Genomic DNA, 19,844 nt, shown 5'->3' with positions numbered 1-19,844 from the left:
ATCTTGACACCGCTGGTACCAGTCATCGGCAAGTCCACTCAGCTCCACGTCCTCCTGTACCACATCACTCCATCTCTTCTCTAGCCCGTGCCGCGCCCGCTTAGCCCCCTCAATCCGGCCGAACAAAAGCTGTTTCGGCATGCGTTGGCTGGGCATGCGGGCTACATGACCCAGCCATCGCAGCCTTGCCCGCCGGAGGAGCTCACCGATGGGACCTTGCCCAGATCTTTCAAGGATTTGTGGGCTCCTCACATAATCCAGTCTGGTTAAACCCAGGATGGATCGTAGGCAGGCCAGCCTAAATGTTTCTAACCGGCGAAGATGTTCCATTAGGGGGGTCCACGTTTCGCAAGCGTAGAGAAGGGAGGGAATGACCGTGGCCGAGAAGACCTGAAGCTTAGTGCGGAGTGACAGACCAGGTAGCTTCCACACCGCGTTACGCAACCGATGAAAAGATATTGCCGCTCGACTGATTCAGAGTGAGACCTCTGCTGTTAAACTGGAGCCAGTCATAAGCACACTACCCTGGTATGGGAAACTCTCCACTCTCTCCACAACTGCCCCATCACCGATTGGGAGTTTTGGGGGTGGAGTGTCCGATGGTACAAAATACCCAGGCAGGTGCTTAGTTTTGGTGGGGCTGATGGTAAGGCCCCACCTCTTAGTGGCACGCTCCAGTCTCAGCAGCAGCGTCTCCAACTCCTCCAACTCCTCCACAGACACATAACAAAGAAACAAAGATCCCCCATATAGCCTTAACAGACTGTAGGGGCAAGTGCTGTTAGCGAGTACCTATGAAGGCCGGAACGGTACACGAGGGGGTGGGTGGCCAGCACCACGCCCGACCGCCTTTGTCTCCCTAGTGGCAATGTTTACACACCGCACCAGGTACTCATTTGAGGCTGAGTCAACCTAGGGGAGGCCCGGGACCGGTTCAGATAATCGTCACTGGTGTTGGCCGTGAGCGGGAATCGAACCCGGGTCGCCAGGTTCATAGCGCAGCGCGCTAACCGCTACACTACCGCTCCCCACACACACAGACACACACACACAGACAGCGCGCTAACCACTACGCAGCAATGCGTGACCCTTCCACGTGCGCGGGTCACGTGACAGATTTGACGTCACAGCTCACTTGCCTTGCAAAAATTAAATGCATTTTTGAGCTCCCCCCCCCGCCTAAAAAAAACAAAAGTGTATTTTTATAATTGTTGCACGGTGTACAGTCTGGAAAGTACCCACATGGCAAATGTAAAGTTTGTTGCATGTCTGGAAGTACGCTCAACATTTTGAACAGACACACACAATCACAACTTTGCCTTTTATATGTGTGGAGATAATACGTTGCAGTAGCAAGTAACCATCTCCCGTGGGCTCAACAGATCCAAAACAAAGCGTTCATAACCATCAACAATCAATTCGATGCGGCTCATTTTCAGACCATTACAGAGCTCCATTCCTTCAACAGTTCTGGAGCTTTGATGTAAAGCTGCAGTGACTGCAGTGATTCATATTCCTGGTTCTTTCGGTAAAGTCACCACGTTGAAGGGAAACAATAAAATAATACAATATATATAAAACAATAAAATTATCACGACGTTTCGACTGCAACACAATCAACGGCAAGAACATTTGTAGTAGTGAGTCAGGACCAGGATGCAGTTCCATATCTCCTATGAAGAACAACATGAAGACTCAATGTTTACATTGGGCGACGATACTTGTAGGATGGATAAAATCTGTTCGGTGGTGGCGCACTTAATAAATATGACTTTTAGGAAAGTGTTTTATTATTTTTTTTCAAATTTTATTGCTGTGGTTTTCACACCTGATGATGACTGCTTGTGTTGCGGTCGAAACGTCGTGAGAATTTTTATTGTTTTATATATATTTTATTATTTTATTGTTTCCCTTCAATGTGACTTTACCGAAAGAACCAAGAATAAATAGTTCTGGAGCTGATAAATTACCTGCCTTTTGCTTTAATCGCTGTGGGTGACTTCATTTTCAGGCCCCTAACCCGTATATTTAATTTGTCCATTGCAGAAGCCTCAGTTACCCTGTTGAATGAACAACTGAATTTGTTCGCCACCTTCGCAAAAGAGCGCCTACAAATTATCCTCAACATTAAAATCGGCCAATATTTATTTAAATGTGTCCCTTCGATGTGAATATTTCCGTTTCCTCGCCCTTCCTTCACCTCCTTGCTTCTCTTCTTTCCCCCTTCTAGCCCAGTTGCAGCGCAGAAGAAACTCCTCCACCACGGGACTCTCACTTGACACCTTTCACGCGGCCCTCACGTCCCTCCTCTTCTCGACTGCTTCCTCTCTTCCGCTTCCTCCACCCCTACACCGGTGCCTCCACCCGAACCTCAAACCCACTTGCAATCCTCCTCCTCCTCCCTCCTCCTCCAACTCCAATTCCTGACCCGGCTCCCACGTGACTTTCTATGTGCACCAGACCACATTCCCTCCCCAGCCCTACGCTGTGCACCTCCATAAGCTCAACTATCTTCTTTGGTTCTCTCGGTAAAGTCACCACGTAGAATGAGAATAAAATAATAAATTTATAAAATACAATAACACAATAATATTCTCACGACGTTTCGGCCACAACACAAGCGGCCTTCATCAGGTGAAGGGACGAGACTGTCTGGAGGACAATGACCACACTGGGAAGCTTGTGTTGTGGCCGAAACGTCGTGAGAATATTATCGCGTTATTTTATTTTATCAATTTATTATTTTATTCTCATTCTACGTGGTGGTGGTGGTGACTTTACCGAAAGAACCAAAGAAGATGAATCCTTGCAGTCACGAAAGCTTTAAATCGAAAAGCTCAACTATCCTGCCGCCAGACCTCTGCCACGATCACCCTTCGCCTCCTCTCACCCACGCACGTGTCACCGCTTCACGCACGTGCCCCGCACCTCGCTCGTCCACGCTGCGGCACCGATCGGACACCCTCACTCGCCATTACACTTCCACTTTGTTCCACCTTTGCTACCCCGGACATCGGCTCCGTTCCCATTCAGTCACCGTCCTTACTAACTGCCGTCAGCTCACGTTGTAAAGTGGCCTGGAAAGGGCGCTGTATGAATCCAAAATAGACTACGATATTATCACCATTGTTAAAACTACCTGAACATTTACTAAATACGCAAATTGGTTAACTTTCAGAAAATAAGCTGTTACATCCCAAACAATCAGGCTTCCATGAAAAATATACAGACTCCCTAAATGTTGTTTTTAATAATCCAATGACCACGCTGGGAAGACTGAAAAAATAAAAACTGTCTCTCTTTAGACACAAACATTGTTTCCCAGCTACACTCCATTTAGAGTTGGTAAGGGTTACCGTAATGTCTTAATTTGATTACTGCGATATTATTTATCATTGTGCCTCCCAATACATCGTTCATTAAGCTCAACCCTATATATCATTCTGCTCTGAGATTTGCTCTGGACGCCTCTTATAAAACGCAACATTGAGATCTGTCCAAAGAAGCAGGGGCTAACGACCCTTCACGGTCGCAAGAATAATTAATCAGGCCTTGTTTATTCACAATCTCCTTTGTAACAATTCAGGAGAATATTTGTTGCAGCTGCCGACACCAACGGACGGCAGACCTAACCCGAGGAGCTCACCGTCGCTTCTGTTGAATGTTCCTACGTGAAAAAAATAACCAAGCCTGGGTTCTTTCAGTGGCTTATTTTTTTGGTATGATATCACCACGCGGCTCGATTTACAGTCACAGCTGGGGGCTTGCTGCCGCTTCCGCCCCGGCACGCAGCGCGCACCACGCAGCGCACGCCGCCACGCAGTGCAGCACACCACGAATGGCCCCAACGTAAGCGACGCCACGCCCATCAGACCTGACGAAGGGGCGCTCAGTCACGGCGACCGTCCCCTCTTCTGACGAGGAGCAGGCTGGCGGGGAGGGGGGTCACGAGAGCAGAGGAGAGTGCAGCAGCAGCAGCAGCGACGGCGGCGAACATTATAGGTCACCCATGACGCGACCTTTGACCTTTGATCTCCATAAAAAACTGGACCAGATATATTTCCACTGCCTTGGTAACCCTGCCGACAGAGTGCAGTGCTGACCCCGTGGGATTGGTTTCTCTTTCATAATCAGCAGCCACGACCCATCTACTGATACAGGAACCCCCCCCCTGGAGACTCAACAAGCCATCACCGTCTTTTGCGCAACGATCCATCCGCCTCCGTTGAAGCTGTTCGGTAAATACAAAAAACATCGTGGACTTTTCCCACAAAGTTTTACTTCCAATGTTTGTACGGTGTACAGTCTGGAAAGTACCCACATGGCAAATTTCCAGTTTGTTGCATGTCGCGAAGAACGCTAAACATTTTGAACAGACAACACACACAATCACAACTTTGCCTTTTATATATATTTGGAGATGCAGTGAAAAACTTTCCCAAAATCCATCACGCGGTTTCAGTTTTTTTATTTTCAGTTTGATTTATTTTGGTTATAGTCCCGTGAGCCATTCGGCTCTTGAATCGGGTGCAACCACAACAAGCAACAAAACAAAAACACGACCAAGAGAAACATCTTACAGTGACTATGTGTGACTGTGCAAACAGCACTGTCATGGCACGCAATGAGAGGGCAAATGTCATAAATATTCCTGTAAGCCCTCGCATCTTCAACATTAATGTTGCCATAGAAACGTTGTGGGGTTTTTTGCTTCATTGTAAAAAAGAAAAATTATTATCTGTTATTTTATTTTCTATATACTTGACTTTACCGAAAGAACCACGAATATTAATTCCTGCAGTCACCAAAGTTTTAAGTCAAAACATTCACACACGTTGACAAAGCCCCACCTTGTGTTGTTGTGGGCAGGTCGCTTCTGATAACAAGAGCGGTATAGCAGCTCAAGCGGGCTTGGCCTGCTAACAAAAGAACGAAAATAAAAACTGCGTGAATATTGACAATAAAACAAAGTTACAAAGTGGCGAGCCGGGTGAAGACAAATTAAACTTAAGCGAGATAATTAAAGTAAACGCAATCAGGCGAGGGCAGGAGGCAAGGCCCCGCGTGGCTAGGCCCCGCGTTGTAAAGTTCCAACCTGGACATCGATTCCCATGCTCGCTGCTACTCAACTGACATCCCTACGAGAGAGAGGCTCTACCTTGGTAAACAACAACAACCACCACCACAACGACCACCACAACGATGAGAATTTCTCACCTCGGATTTCAGTGCAGGAAGCGATAGCTACCTGTTTACCTCGTGACGTCACGCAGCAGCAGGTGACATGACGTCACATCCGAGATACGAGACACGCTCCTCCCACAATGAGCGTCTCTGTAACTAAATAAATTAGAGAATGAATAAATTATGTTAATGTTCCGCCAATATGTCGTGAGTGCTGAACCCGTCGCAACAAACTCGCGACGGCTTTAACAAATGCATTATGTTAATGAGCCGACAGTCACTGGGCGTGGCTTTGCCCAAATAAGGATTGGCACTGGAACGATATCGGCAATGACCCCAGCATACGTGACGTCACGTTCAAGAGCGCGGTGGAATAACTTGGTGACATGACGTCACTAGCGAGGTACACCTCCCCCTGGCGTTTCACACCGATGAAGTAATGCTGAGTGGAGACGTCACAGAGCGGGGTTGGAGTTTAAGTTGATTTAGATTCATTTTCCATTGCTCCCTCCCTTGGGTGCGTGGGCTCAGCTACAACAACGTGGACATTATTGTGTATACACTGTGTGTGTACACTGTGTGTGTACACTGTGTATACTGTGTGTGTGTACAATGTGTGTGTACAGTGTGTATACACTGTGTGTGTGTACACTGTGTGTGTACACTGTGTATACTGTGTGTGTGTACACTGTGTGTGTACACTATGTGTGTATACATTGTGTGTGTGTACACTGTGTGTGTGTACACTGTGTATACACTGTGTGTACACTGTGTGTGTGTACAGTGTGTGTGTACACAGTGTGTGTCTGCATCCAACCGAACCCCCGGCAAGGCCATCTACTTAAAGACGAGAGAAAATTCACACGAAATATCCTTTTCAATGAAGTCTTCCAGATGTAAATTGATACAAGCTTTTAATGAAGAAATAAAATCATCTAATTCAAAACACAACACAATTCAAAGATGTTTCATTTTAAAACTTCAAAACGGAGCATGGGGTGCTTGCGTGAATGCGTCATTCGTGTGCAAATGTTGTGACTTTCCTGGCCTGAAGGCCGTCAATGTGTTGGACCCTCATTGGTGCACAGCGTCTCAACAACAGCAGTGGGGTTTGCTTCAACCGATAGGTAACGAACATCCAGACGTGAATCAGCAAGGAACAATTCTAGTCCCAGTTAGACAAAATCTACGTCAACAAGACAAAACTACAATTCGTGTTGTAGAGAATGTACCTCCTCCTATACATGTAACTTTCAAGTGGTATGCCTTGTAACTGATGAATGATCCAAGCATGCTACCTATTTCAAAGACAATGAGTTGCTCCAGAGGCAGACGCTTTGTGAAACACAAAAGTACCCTGTGACCTGTATCACAAGAACAACGGGTCTCACCTGAGTTCTCTGTACAGGTTACTTCCAAAAAACACACACACTTTGTCCTAACATCACTTATTCAATGTTTGACCCTCAGACAAAATGTTACATGCACACGCACAATCAGACAAGTATTCATTCTAAATCATTGACGGGCATATTAACAACATTGAATTACTGCAGCAAAATTGACTGCATCACGTTACATCGTATTAACAAGAAGTAATTTTACAAATACGCACCGTCTGCTTAACAGTGAATGTACAACGTACTATTGTTGCGTCATTCAAAACGAGTAGGCCGTTGCATGCTGGCGCCTGGGTCAAAATGTAGCAAATTCTAAATACGCTACAAATAATAGATCACGGCGTTTCGATGGCAACACAAGCAATCGTCATCAGGTGGGACAAGCACAGCAGCAATAAGAGGAAACTGCTGGAGTAGGCGCCTACTACTTCAGCAGTTTCTCTTGCTGTGGTTGTCCCACCTGATGACGATTGCTTGTGTTGTGATCTAAACGCCGTGATCTGTTGTTTCTACTACGTGGTGACTTTACCGAAAGAACTCAAGAGTGTGGATTCCTGCAGTCACGAAAGCTTCGAATCAAGATTGCCTACAAACTACACAACTGAGATGACGCATCAATCATCGCCCCCTACTGACAGGCTCTTTTCCACATGCAGGCCGGTGCAGGGCCACCACCTTGTGCCACACAGGGGCAGCTGCTACTTGGGGATGCTCTTCGAGCGTTTCAGACGAGATACAAAACTCCCGAGTTGCTGAGGCGATTAAGCAAGCACCATGTAAAAGCAATTATCATTAGAACATCATGAATGCTTGGGAGCTTATTGGCTCTCGCTCCTGGTGAGAGATTGACCCAACCCACAGGTCCACAAAGACTGGCCGCTCTTACTCTGCAGGTTGAACCTAGGAGCTGAGTGTTCAAATTTACATTCTTGTCATTAAAGGCCTGTGACAAAGGTGCATCTATTGGAGCGACATCGTCTCTGGCTTACACATCTACCGGGTCTCCACTTGACTTTGGATTGTCTCGGAGGAAGTCCACCCACACCTCCACTTCCACAAACTGCTGGGAGTTGCCTCACTCTGCCTCACAGTCAGAATTCTCCTCCTGCTTCACGTTGCCTCCATCGATGTGAAGGTCCCATTTTGGAGTTGAATCTTCATCTTCACATTTCACCTTCACTTCTTCCCTCTTCACCATCACTTCTTCATATTTCACCTTCACTTCTTCGCTCTTCACCATCACTTCTTCCCTCTTCACCATCACCTCTTCATATTTCACCTCGATACCTTTAAAAGTGTCCAAGCTGTTATTTTCTTCCGGTTCGTGTTTCATGAGGGATGGGCTTATTGTGGCACTTTGACTTTCACAAGCTGATTTCAGACTCCACTCCTTGTGGATCTTCTGATGCTTTTGTGTTTTCTGGTGTACTTGAAGATGTTGTTGCTGTGCAAACGCTATCCCGCACAGAGTGCACCTGAAGGGTTTCTCTCCCGTGTGTGTTCTCTGGTGTACTTGAAGATGTGATGAATCTGCAAACGCCTTCCCACACACACTGCACTTGAAGGATTTCTCTCCTGTGTGAGTTCTCTGGTGTTCTACAAGAAGAGATGAACGTGCAAACGCCTTCACGCACACACTGCACTTGAAGGGTTTCTCTCCCGTGTGTGTTCTCTGGTGTATTACAAGAGCAGATGAATATGCAAACACCTTTCCACACACACTGCACTTGAAGGGTTTCTCTCCCGTGTGTGTTCTCTGGTGTGCTACAAGAGTAGATGACTGTGCAAACCCCTTCCCACACACACTGCACTTGAAGGGTTTCTCTCCTGTGTGAGTTCTCTGGTGTTCTACAAGAAGAGATGAACGTGCAAACGCCTTCACGCACACACTGCACTTGAAGGGTTTCTCTCCCGTGTGTGTTCTCTGGTGTATTACAAGAGCAGATGAATATGCAAACACCTTTCCACACACACTGCACTTGAAGGGTTTCTCTCCCGTGTGTGTTCTCTGGTGTGCTACAAGAGTAGATGACTGTGCAAACCCCTTCCCACACACACTGCACTTGAAGGGTTTCTCTCCTGTGTGAGTTCTCTTGTGTTCTACAAGAAGAGATGAACGTGCAAACGCCTTCACGCACACAGTGCACTTGAAGGGTTTCTCTCCCGTGTGTGTTCTCTGGTGTATTACAAGAGTAGATGAATGTGCAAACGCCTTCCCACACACACTGCACTTGAAGGGTTTCTCTCCCGTGTGTGTTCTCTGGTGTTCTACAAGAGCAGATGGCCATGCAAATGCCTTCCCACACACACTGCACTTGAAGGGTTTCTCTCCTGTGTGAGTTCTCTTGTGCCGTGTGAAATCTCCAGTACGATCCGTGCTGTATGCACGCTGGTCGCATTGTTGACTTGTCATACCGAGCTGCGCTGAGTGCATTTGCTCCATCAGACCAATTCTGCGGAGGAAGCGTCAGAGGAAGCGTCAGCTGCAGACAGAAAAAAATAATATCCACACCATCTACACGTCAGTATCGAGGCACAGAGGAATGCATATATAGTCACATGTGACTTACACGTCTATACTTATTCATATATTCAGGATGTAAAAACGTTTCCCAAATTCATCACAGGGCTGTTATGGCACACAATGAGAGGGCAAATGGTCGTAAACATGCCTGGAAGCCCTCGTATCTTCAAAATGAATGTTCACCCAAAACTCCAAGCACACAATTTCGGCGGTCTGGCTACAAAAGGAATATTCATGAGAGCTAAATTCAGCTGACATAGCAAAGGGTGTTGAAAATACTAAATTAATGAATCCAGGCTCAGATGTCCTTGAATGCTGGGATGAACAGTTCCGATTTCAGCTGCATGTGCGTGCTGTGTTAACTTCCTGTTTCCATTATTATAAAGAGTTCCAGAGGAAAACAAAAGTAAACTATTTTTATGCTATAACCTCCGTGTTCAACAGAGTTAATAGACGTTACTGCAAACACAAACTGTACACTGTCACTGGGTAAACAGGCGGTGGCGTGTCTAGAATCACGCCTGGCCACCCTCATCTGCTCGGCATGATTGCTTTCTCACTCCACCAAGTAATTAATTGAGGATCAACGAACATAGCTGAGGCTAACTGGAGTTTGCGTGTCTCTCTCCGTGGTGAGATGTTAACTACCTCACCTGGTATACAGGAAGTCGTGGGTTCGATCCCGACCCTGACGCCTGCTGTATATTTGGAGTTTGCGGGTCCCTCCGTTTAGCGTCTTTGACCGATAGACATTGACACACGTATTCTTGTTTCTTTTGGTAAAGTTACGAAGATAGAAAATAACAATAACAGATAATACAATTACATTAAATAAAGATTACTTGTGTTGCGATCAAAACGACGTGAGTTTTTTTGCTTTATTTACAATGTTTTAATTATTTTTATTGTTATTTTTATTTATTTTTCTATCTACGTGACTTTACCGAAAGAACCAAGAATATTAATTCCTGCAGTCACCAAAGTTTTAAGTCAAAACATTCACACACGTTGACAAAGCCTCACCTTGTGTTGTTGTGGGCAGGTCGCTTCTGATAACAAGAGCGGTATAGCAGCTCAAGCGGGCTTGGCCTGGTGAAAAAAATCAAAACTGCGTGAGTATTTACAATAAAACAAAGTTACAAAGTGACGAGCCGGGTGAAGACAAATTAAACTTAAGCGAGATAATTAAAGTAAACGCAATCAGGTGAGGGCAGGAGGCAAGGCCCCGCGTGGCTAGGCCCCGCGTTGTAAAGTTCCAACCTGGACATCGATTCCAATGCTCGCTGCTACTCAACTGACATCCCTACGAGAGAGAGGCTCTACCTTGGTAAACAACAACAACCACCACCACCACCACAACGACCACCACAACGATGAGAATTTCTCACCTCGGATTTCAGTGCAGGAAGCGATAGCTACCTGTTTACCTCGTGACGTCATGCAGAAGCAGGTGACGTGACGTCACATCCGGAGTACGAGACACGCTCCTCCCACAATGAGCGGCTCCGTAGCTAAATAAATTAGAGAATAAATAAATTATGTTAATGTTACTCGTCCCATATGTCGTGGGCAATGAACCCGTCGCAATAAACTCGCGACGGCTTTAACGAACACATTATGTTAATGAACCGCCAGTCACTGGGCGTAGCTTTGCCCAAATAAGGATTGGCACTATACTCTTTGGTTCTATTGGGTAAAGTCACGTAGGTGAAAATAAAATAACAAAAAATCACGAAGTTTTGGCCAGAACACAAGCGGCCTTCCTCAGGTGAAGGGACGAGACTGTCTGGAGGACAGCGCTGGAGTGAAAAAAGCCACGCTTAGATCACGACCTTTAAGCTGTGTGAGAAGAAACAAAGCGCCTTGTGATCACGGCATCTTTTGAGGAAGGTCAGCATCTCGATGAGTTGTGACTTCTTGTCCCGTTGTCTGTTAAAAGCTCTAACAGATAGGTGAAAGCCCTCCCCGTAGAGGTAATCAATTCTAGATTTAAAGCTTTCGTGACTGCTAGGATCCATACTCTTTGGTTCTATTGGGTAAAGTCACGTAGGTAAAAATAAAATAACAAAAAATCACGACGTTTCTTTTGTTATTTTTTGTTATTTTATTTTCACCTACATGACTTTACCCAATAGAACCAAAGAGTATGGATCCTAGCCGTCACGAAAGCTTTAAATCTAGAAAGGATTGGCACTGGCAGTGACCCAAGCAGAGGTGACGTCACGCTCAAGAGTGCGGTGGAATACCTTGGTGACATGACGTCACTAGCGAGGTACACCTCTCCCTGGCGTTTCACGCCGATGAAGTAATGCTGAGTGATGACGTCAGAGAGCGGGGTTGGAGTTTAAGTTGATTTAGATTCATTTTCATTGCTCCCTCCCTTGGGTGCGTGGGCTCAGCTACAACAACGTGGACATTATTGTGTATACACTGTGTGTGTGTACACTGTGTGCATACACTGTGTGTGTCTGTGTATACTGTGTGTGTGTACACTGTGTGTGTGTACACTGTGTGTGTACACAGTGTGTGTGTGTACAGTGTGTGTGTACACTGTGTGTATACACTGTGTGTGTGTACACTGTGTGTGTACACAGTGTGTGTGTGTACAGTGTGTGTGTACACTGTGTGTATACACTGTGTGTGTGTACACTGTGTGTGTGTACACTGTGTGTATACACTGTGTGTGTGTACACTGTGTGTGTGTACACTGTGTGTGTACACTGTGTGTGTGTGTACACTGTGTGTGTACACTGTGTGTGTGTACAGTGTGTGTGTGTACACTGTGTGTGTGTGTACACTGTGTGTGTACACTTCTAGATTTAAAGCTTTCGTGACTGCAAGGATCCATACTCTTTGGTTGTATTGGGTAAAGTCACGTAGGTAAAAGACGTTGTACTGTCCCCTGACGATATCCTTGTCAGCTTCGATGTGGTCTCTTTGTTCACCAAGGTCCCAGTACCTGATACCATTGAAATAATTGAAAATTTGGTCCAACATGGACTAGACCCCGACACACCTGCACTGGTTAGGCACTGCCTCAACAATACCTACTTTACTTGGAATGGCTCCTTCTACAAACAAAATGAGGGTACCCCCATGGGATCCCCCTTATCACCAGTGATAGCCAATATTTTCATGGAGAAATTTGAATCAGACGCCATCCAGACTTCCACCCTCAGACCTTCCCTGTGGAAGAGATATGTGGATGACACTTTCGTCATTTGGCCACATGGCCTCCCAGCTCTGAACCTTTTCCTACACCACATCAATTCCAAACATCCCGCCATCAAATTCACCATGGAAGTGGAGAAAGACGGCAAGCTACCATTCTTAGATGTTCTGTTTGAGAGGAGACCTGATGGCTCATTGGGGCATTCTGTCTACAGGAAACCCACCCACACAGATTCCTACTTGAAACCTGATTCCCACCACTACCCAGCGAAAAAGAATTATCTCATCAAAACTTTATACCATTGGGCTCATTGCATTTCGGACCAACACCACCTGACCAGTGAATTAAAACATGTACACCTGGCCCTCAAAAGGAATGGTTACTCTGACCGTACCATCCGCCAAGCTGTTTCTCCCTCCATACAGAAACAACCACTTGATACTCCGGTCAAAACCACCACACTACCATATATAGCAGGCGTTACTAAAAAGATTTCCAAAATTCTAAACAAACACAAGATCCAGGTCCGGTTCAATACAGTACACAAAATTCGTGATCTGATCCCATCCGTGAAGGATGTCATTCCTGACTTACAGTACCACGGGGTTTACAAATTGAGTTGTACCTGCGGTGATTGCAATATCAGGGAGACAAAGCGACATGTCTCTGACCGAATTTGCGAGCACAAATCAGATTTGAAACACGGCAAAACGAATTCTTCTGCCGTGGCTGATCACTGTTACAACGCTGCGGGTGATCACGATATAATTTTCTCCGATACCAAGGTTCTTTGCAAACCCACGGGTTTTTATCAGAGATTTGTTCACGAGGCAATTCCGATCTACAAACACAGACACAATTTCAACCGAGAAGATGGTTTCAAATTTAGCAACCATTGAAAAGATGTTCTAAATCGAACTAAACATTAAACTAATTTCAATGGTACAGTATATTTTTCAAGTAGTGGTACCCCAAACTTTCGCAGCTCTTATAAATTCCCTTTTCACACCATCAATAGGTAAACTCTCCCCCCCCCCCGCGCCAAACGGCAAGTCCACCGGCACGTACAACACCTCTCTTCTAAAATCGGCCAATCAAATGCTAATTTTAATGCTAATTTCTTTGTCAGGACACCTTGTTTGCTCGCACACAGTTTAAAGGTCCGTGGTCTGAGCGTGGTTGTGTTTCGCTAAATTCTCCTGTTTGATTTGTACTAGGTGCCTCGGTGAATGTATATACTCTGACTTTAACATAGCTATTTCTGTGACCAGTTACAAGCTAATCACTCAGCTATTTCAATGCTAAATTCTATGCTAATTCCTTTGTCAAGGGGTGCCTCTGCGGATGTGTATACTTTAACTTAGCTATTTCAATGAGCCATTTCAATGCTAAATTATATGCTAATTCCTTTGTCAAGGCGCTTTGTTTCTTCTCACACAGCTTAAAGGTCGTGATCTGCGCGTGGCTTTTTCCACTCCAGCGCTGTCCTCCAGACAGTCTCGTCCCTTCACCTGATGAAGGCCGCTTGTGTTGTGGCCGAAACGTCGTGATTTTTGTTATTTTATTTTTTTACCTACGTGACTTTACCCAATAGAACCAAAGAGTATGGATCCTAGCAGTCACGAAAGCTTTAAAATATAGAATAGAAATGTAATGCAATACAACACAGAGAGTCGGCCAACATAAGAGTCAACACCCCACCTGGTTGATAACGTTCTTCCAAAGATTGCTCAATTTGAAAGAGAGACAAAACACAGACACGGAGACACATAGACAGAGAGAGATAACACAGAGATACACACACAGAGATACACACATACACTGAGGGAAAAAAGTATTTGATCCCCTGCTGATTTTGTACGTTTGCCCACTGACAAAGAAATGATCAGTCTATAATTTTAATGGAAGGTTTATTTGAACAGTGAGAAACAGAATAACAACAAAAACATCCAGATAAACGCATGTCAAAAATGTTATAAATTTATTTGCATTTTAATGAGGGAAAAAAGTATTTGACCCCTCTGCAAAACATGACTTAGTACTTGGTGGCAAAACCCTTGTTGGCAATCACAGAGGTCAGACGTTTGTTGTAGTTGGCCACCAGGTTTGCACACATCTCAGGAGGGATTTTGTCCCACTCCTCTTTGCAGATCTTCTCCAAGTCATTAAGGTTTTGAGGCTGACGTTTGGCAACTCGAACCTTCAGCTCCCTTCAGATTTCCTATGGGATTAAGGTCTGGAGACTGGCTAGGCCACCCCAGGATCTTAATGTGCTGCTTCTTGAGCCACTCCTTTGTTGCCTTGGCCGTGTGTTTTGGGTCATTGTCATGCTGGAATACCCATCCACCATCCATTTTCAATGTCCTGGCTGAGAGAAGGAGGTTCTCACCCAAGATTTGACGGTACATGGCCCCGTCCATCGTCTCTTTGATGCGGTGAAGTTGTCCTGTCCCCTTAGCAGAAAAACACCCCAAAGCATGTTTCCACCTCCATGTTTGACGGTGGGGATGGTGTTCTTGGGGTCATAGGCAGCATTCCTCCTCCTCCAAACACGGCGAGTTGAGTTGATGCCAAAGAGCTCCATTTTGGTCTAATCCGACCAAAACACTTTCACCCAGTTGTCCTCTGAATCATTCAGATGTTCATTGGCAAACTTCAGACGGGCATGTATATGTGCTTTCTTGAACAGGGAAACCTTGCAGGCGCTGCAGGATTTCAGTCCTTCACGGTGAAGTGTGTTGTCAATTGTTTTCTTGGTGACTATGGTCCCAGCTGCCTTGAGATCATTGACAAGATCCTCCCGTGTAGTTCTGGGCTGATTCCTCACCGTTCTCATGATCATTGCAACTCCACGAGGTGAGATCTTGCATGGAGCCCCAGGCCGAAGGAGATTGACAGTTTTTTTGCGTTTCTTCCATTTGCGAATAATCGCACCAACTGTTGTCACCTTCTCACCAAGCTGCTTGGCAATGGTCTTGTAGCCCATTCCAGCCTTGTGTAGGTCTACAATCTTGTCCCTGACATCCTTGTAGAGCTCTTTGGTCTTGGCCATGGTGGAGAGTTTGGGATCTGATTGATTGCTTCTGTGGACAGGTGTCTTTTATACAGGTAACGAGCTGAGATAAGGGGCACTCCCTTTAAGAGTGTGCTCCTAATCTCAGCTCGTTACCTGTATAAAAGACACCTGGGAGCCAGAAATCTTTCCGATTGAGAGGTGGTCAAATACTTATTTCCCTCATTAAAATGCGAATCAATTTGTAACATTTTTGACATGCGTTTATCTGGATTTTATTGTTGTTATTCTGTCTCTCACTGTTCAAATAAACCTACCATTAAAATTATAGACTAATCATTTCCTTGTCAGTGGGCAAACGTACAAAATCAGCAGGGGATCAAATACTTTTTTCCCTCACTGTAGGCACACAGAGAAACAACGCCTCTGTGTCGAGGCCTTAAATAGAGAGAGAGAGGGGGGCAGAGAGAGAGGGGAGGGGTGTAGAGAAATCCGCGAGTCAATGCAAGGCCGTAGCCATGGAGTCAACATTGGGGGGGACCAAATCTACCAGGGGCTCTGGGGTCCCCCTCCAGGAAAAAAAAAATCTAAATTTGAAAACTCATTTCCTAAAATATTGCAAAATTTCACTAATACATGGGATGGAATTTTTTATTATTTGATACAATAATGTATAATATTGTATTACATTGCTGTTGTTTATTTTTTAACTTTTCTTGTTTCATAGTATGTAATGGCAGAGATTAGGGGTTCATAAAGTACAAGGCAATCATATAAACAAAAATCTACGCATTGTTATATGAAGACAAGTCCACATTTTGTGGCCAAGGTTTAGCAAGTTGTTTTTATTAACATAGCATAGCAATTATTCTTTTAAAAAATATATTTTTATAGCAATATATTTGAAGGGGACATTTTGAGCATATTTGATTATTAGGGGGGGGATATGTCCCCCACCAATATATATATTATAATATATTATAATTACGGCCTTGTGTCAATGAGAGATTTGGAACTTTGGTGACTGCAGGAAATAATAATAACACGAGGACACGCAGAGAGAGAAAGCTCACTTATATTCTTGGTTCTTTCGGTAAAGTCACCACGTAGAAGGGAAACAATAAAATAATACAAATATAAAACAATAAAGAACATTTTCTTGTTGTGGTTTTCACACCTGATGATGATTGCTCGTGTTGCAGTTGAAACGTCGTGAGAATTTTATTGTTTTATATTATTATTTTATTGTTTCCCTTCTACGTGGTGGTGACTTTACCGAAAGAACCAAGAATATGAATCCCTGCAATCAAGAAAGCTTTAAATCAAAAGCACACTTAATCAAACAAACTGAGTAAAACTTGGAAATGTAATGCAATGCAACACAGAGAGTCGGTCAACACACAATAAACGCATAGCCTGGTAGATTACTTTCTTACAAAGATTGCTCAACTAAGAGAGATAATTGAAGCAAACGCGATCAGGCGAGGGCAGGAGGCAAGGCCCCGCGTGGCTAGGCCCCGCGTTGTAAAGTTCCAACCTGGACATCGATTCCCATGCTCGCTGCTACTCAACTGACATCCCTACGGGAGAGAGCGAGGCTCTACCTTGGTAAACAACAACCACCACCACAACCACCACCACAACCGCGATGAGAATTTCTCACCTCGGATTTCAGTTCACGCGCGGAGCGGAAGATTCCTGTTACCTCGTGACGTCACGCGGCAGCAGGAGATGACGTCACTTGCGTGGTACAAGAACACTCCTCTCCCGCAACGAGCGGGTCTTAATTTAAATAAATTATGTTAATGAGGCCGGCCCATACGTGGAGGGATGGGGCGTGGGTGCTGAACCCGTAGCAATAAACTCGCGACAGTCGACACGAATATATTATGTTAATGAGCCGCCAGTCACCGGGCGTAGCTTTGCCCAAATTAGGATTGTACAGATAACGGAAGTAACACAGGCAGAGGTGGCGTCACGCTCAAGGGCGCGGTAGACGGGGTGGGGTGAATACCTTGATGACATGATGTCACTAGCGAGGGACACCTCCCCCTGGCGTTTCACGCCGATGAGGTGTGCTGAGTAGTGACGTCACAGAGCGGGATTGGAGTTTAAGTTGATTTAGATTCATTTTCCATTGCTCCCTCCCTTGAACTCAGCAACAACAACAACGTGGACATTGCATCCCACTGGGATTTTTAGCACACAGCGTTGGTGTACGGTGCTTTTTTCAGGAATATTTTGCTGTTTTTTATTCATGGATTTTCTGTTTGCAGAGTCACACAAAGTAGTCACTTTAAGATGTGTTTCTTGTTCGTGTTTGTTGTGGTTGCACTTGATTCAAGAGCCGAATGGCTCACAGGGGTATACCAAAATAAATAAACTGAAATTATTGTGTACACTCTGTGTGTGTACACACTGTGTGTACGTACAGTGTGTGTGTACACTGTGTGTACACTGTGTGTGTACACATACACACTGTGTGTGCACTGTGTGTGTGTACACTGTGTGTGTATACACTGTGTGTGTTCACTGTGTGTGTACACTATGTGTGTACACTGTGTGTACACGTACACACTGTGTGTGTACACTGTGTGTGTGTGTGTACACTGTGTGTGTGTGCACTGTGTGTGTACACTGTGTGTGTACACTGTGTGTGTGTACACGTACACACTGTGTGTGTGTACACTGTGTGTGTGTACACACTGTGTGTGTACACTGTGTGTGTACACACACTGTGTGTGTGTGTACACTGTGTGTACACGTACACACTGTGTGTGTGTACACTGTGTGTGTGTACATTGAGGGTGTGTGCACTGTGTGCACTGTGTGTGTGTACACTGTGTGTGTGTGTGTAAATTGTGGGGGGCACAGTCATCTCAGTCGACCAATGGGCATCTTTTCATCAATTTATTATTTTCCAATTTTCCTGTTTTTTAAATTTTCTATCTAAGTGACTTTACGGAAAGAACCAAGAATGTGGTAGCACATTCTTGGTTCTTTGCAGAGGTTCAAGGTTAAAATCCGACAGGCACACCTGGCTACCCCAGTAACATTCACCACAATATGCGCAGTCTGCTAAACGGCAGATGTAAAACATAACGTTGCGTCATTCACAACGCACATTGCATGTTGGTGTCACGGTCAAAATTGCGGAAATTCCAAACATTATCCAGAAACTCCACAACGGAGACACGCACCGCCTGTACCAACGACAGAGGCGCAGACGCTCGATTACGTTGGAATCGATCTGCAGACGGCCAGCAGCTCCGTGTCGCCTTATCTCGATCCCGCAATCCCAACCAGGTGAAAGTCAGCATCGAACCGAACCCCCGGCAAGGCCATCGTCTACTTATCGACGAGAGAAAATTCACACGAAATATCGTTTTCAATGAAGTCTTCCAGATGTAAATTGAGACAAGCTTTTAATGAAGAAATACAATAATCTAATTCAAAACACAACACAATTCAAAGATGCTTCATTTTAAAACTTCAAAACGGAGCATGGGGTACTTGCGTGAATGCGTCCTTCGTGTGCAAATGTTGTGACTTTCCTGGCCTGAAGGCCGTCAATATGTTGGACTATTATTGGTGCACAGCGTCTCAACAACAGCAGTGGGGTTTGCTTCAACCGATAGGTACGAACATCCAGACGTCAATCAGCAAGGCACATTTCTAGTCCTAGTTAGACAAAATCTACGTCAACACGTAAGACAAAACTACAATTCGTGTTGTAGAGAATGTACCTCCTCCTATACGTGTAACTTTTAAGTGGTATGCCTTGTAACTGATGAATGATCCGAGCGTGACCTATTTCAAAGACAATGAGTTGCTCCAGATGCTTCGTGGAACACAAAAACACCATTTGACCTGTATCACAAGAACAACGGGTCTCACCTGAGTTCTCTGTACAGGTTACTTTCAAACACAAACACACACCTTGTCCTAACATCACTTATTCAATGTTTGACCCTTGCAGATCAAATGTTGCAAGTATGCACAAAATCAGACAAGTATTCATTCTAAATTATTGACAGGCATATTAACAAAATTGGATTACTTCAGTGAAATATCCTGCATCACATTACATCGTATTAACAAGATTTTTTTAAAAAAGCAGTCTGCTTCACAGTGTATGTAAAACATACTATTGTGTCATTCAAAACGAGTAGGCCATTGCATGCTGGCGCCTGAGTGAAAATGTAGCAAATTCTAAACATTACCTACAAACTACACAACTGAGATTACACATCAATCATCGCCCCCTACGGATAGGCTCTTGTCCACATGCAGGCCGGTGCAGGGTCACCACCTTGTGCCACACAGGGGCAGCTGCTACTTGGGGATGCTCATTGAGTGTTTCAGGCGAGGTATGACACAAAACTCCGAGTTGCTGAGGAGATTAAGCAAGCACCATGTAAAAGCAATTATTATGATAACATAGTGAATGCTTGGGAGCTTATTGGCTCTTGCTCCTGGTTAGAGATCTACCCAACCCACGGGCCCACAAAGTGTTCAACTTCACATTCTTGTCATTAAAGGCCTGTGACA

At 45.0% G+C, this 19,844-nt stretch overlaps 1 long non-coding RNA gene across 1 annotated transcript; it reads right to left on the bottom strand.

Annotated features, from left to right (window-relative positions):
• Positions 1 to 10,131: 10,131 nt before the first annotated feature.
• Positions 10,132 to 17,012, bottom strand: LOC142911194 (uncharacterized). Its single transcript, XR_012933334.1, has 3 exons — positions 16,957 to 17,012; positions 10,497 to 10,619; positions 10,132 to 10,197 (listed from the first exon to the last, which is right to left on the bottom strand). It is a non-coding gene; the product is annotated as an uncharacterized LOC142911194 (long non-coding RNA).
• Positions 17,013 to 19,844: the final 2,832 nt, after the last annotated feature.

This window comes from Petromyzon marinus, unplaced genomic scaffold, assembly GCF_048934315.1.
Source record: "Petromyzon marinus isolate PM22_M1 ecotype Great Lakes invasive population unplaced genomic scaffold, UKy_Petmar_22M1.pri1.0 PM_G_Scaffold_17, whole genome shotgun sequence".
NCBI classification, from domain to species: Eukaryota; Metazoa; Chordata; class Hyperoartia; order Petromyzontiformes; family Petromyzontidae; genus Petromyzon; species Petromyzon marinus.
This window is presented reverse-complemented; position numbering and strand designations above follow the sequence as displayed.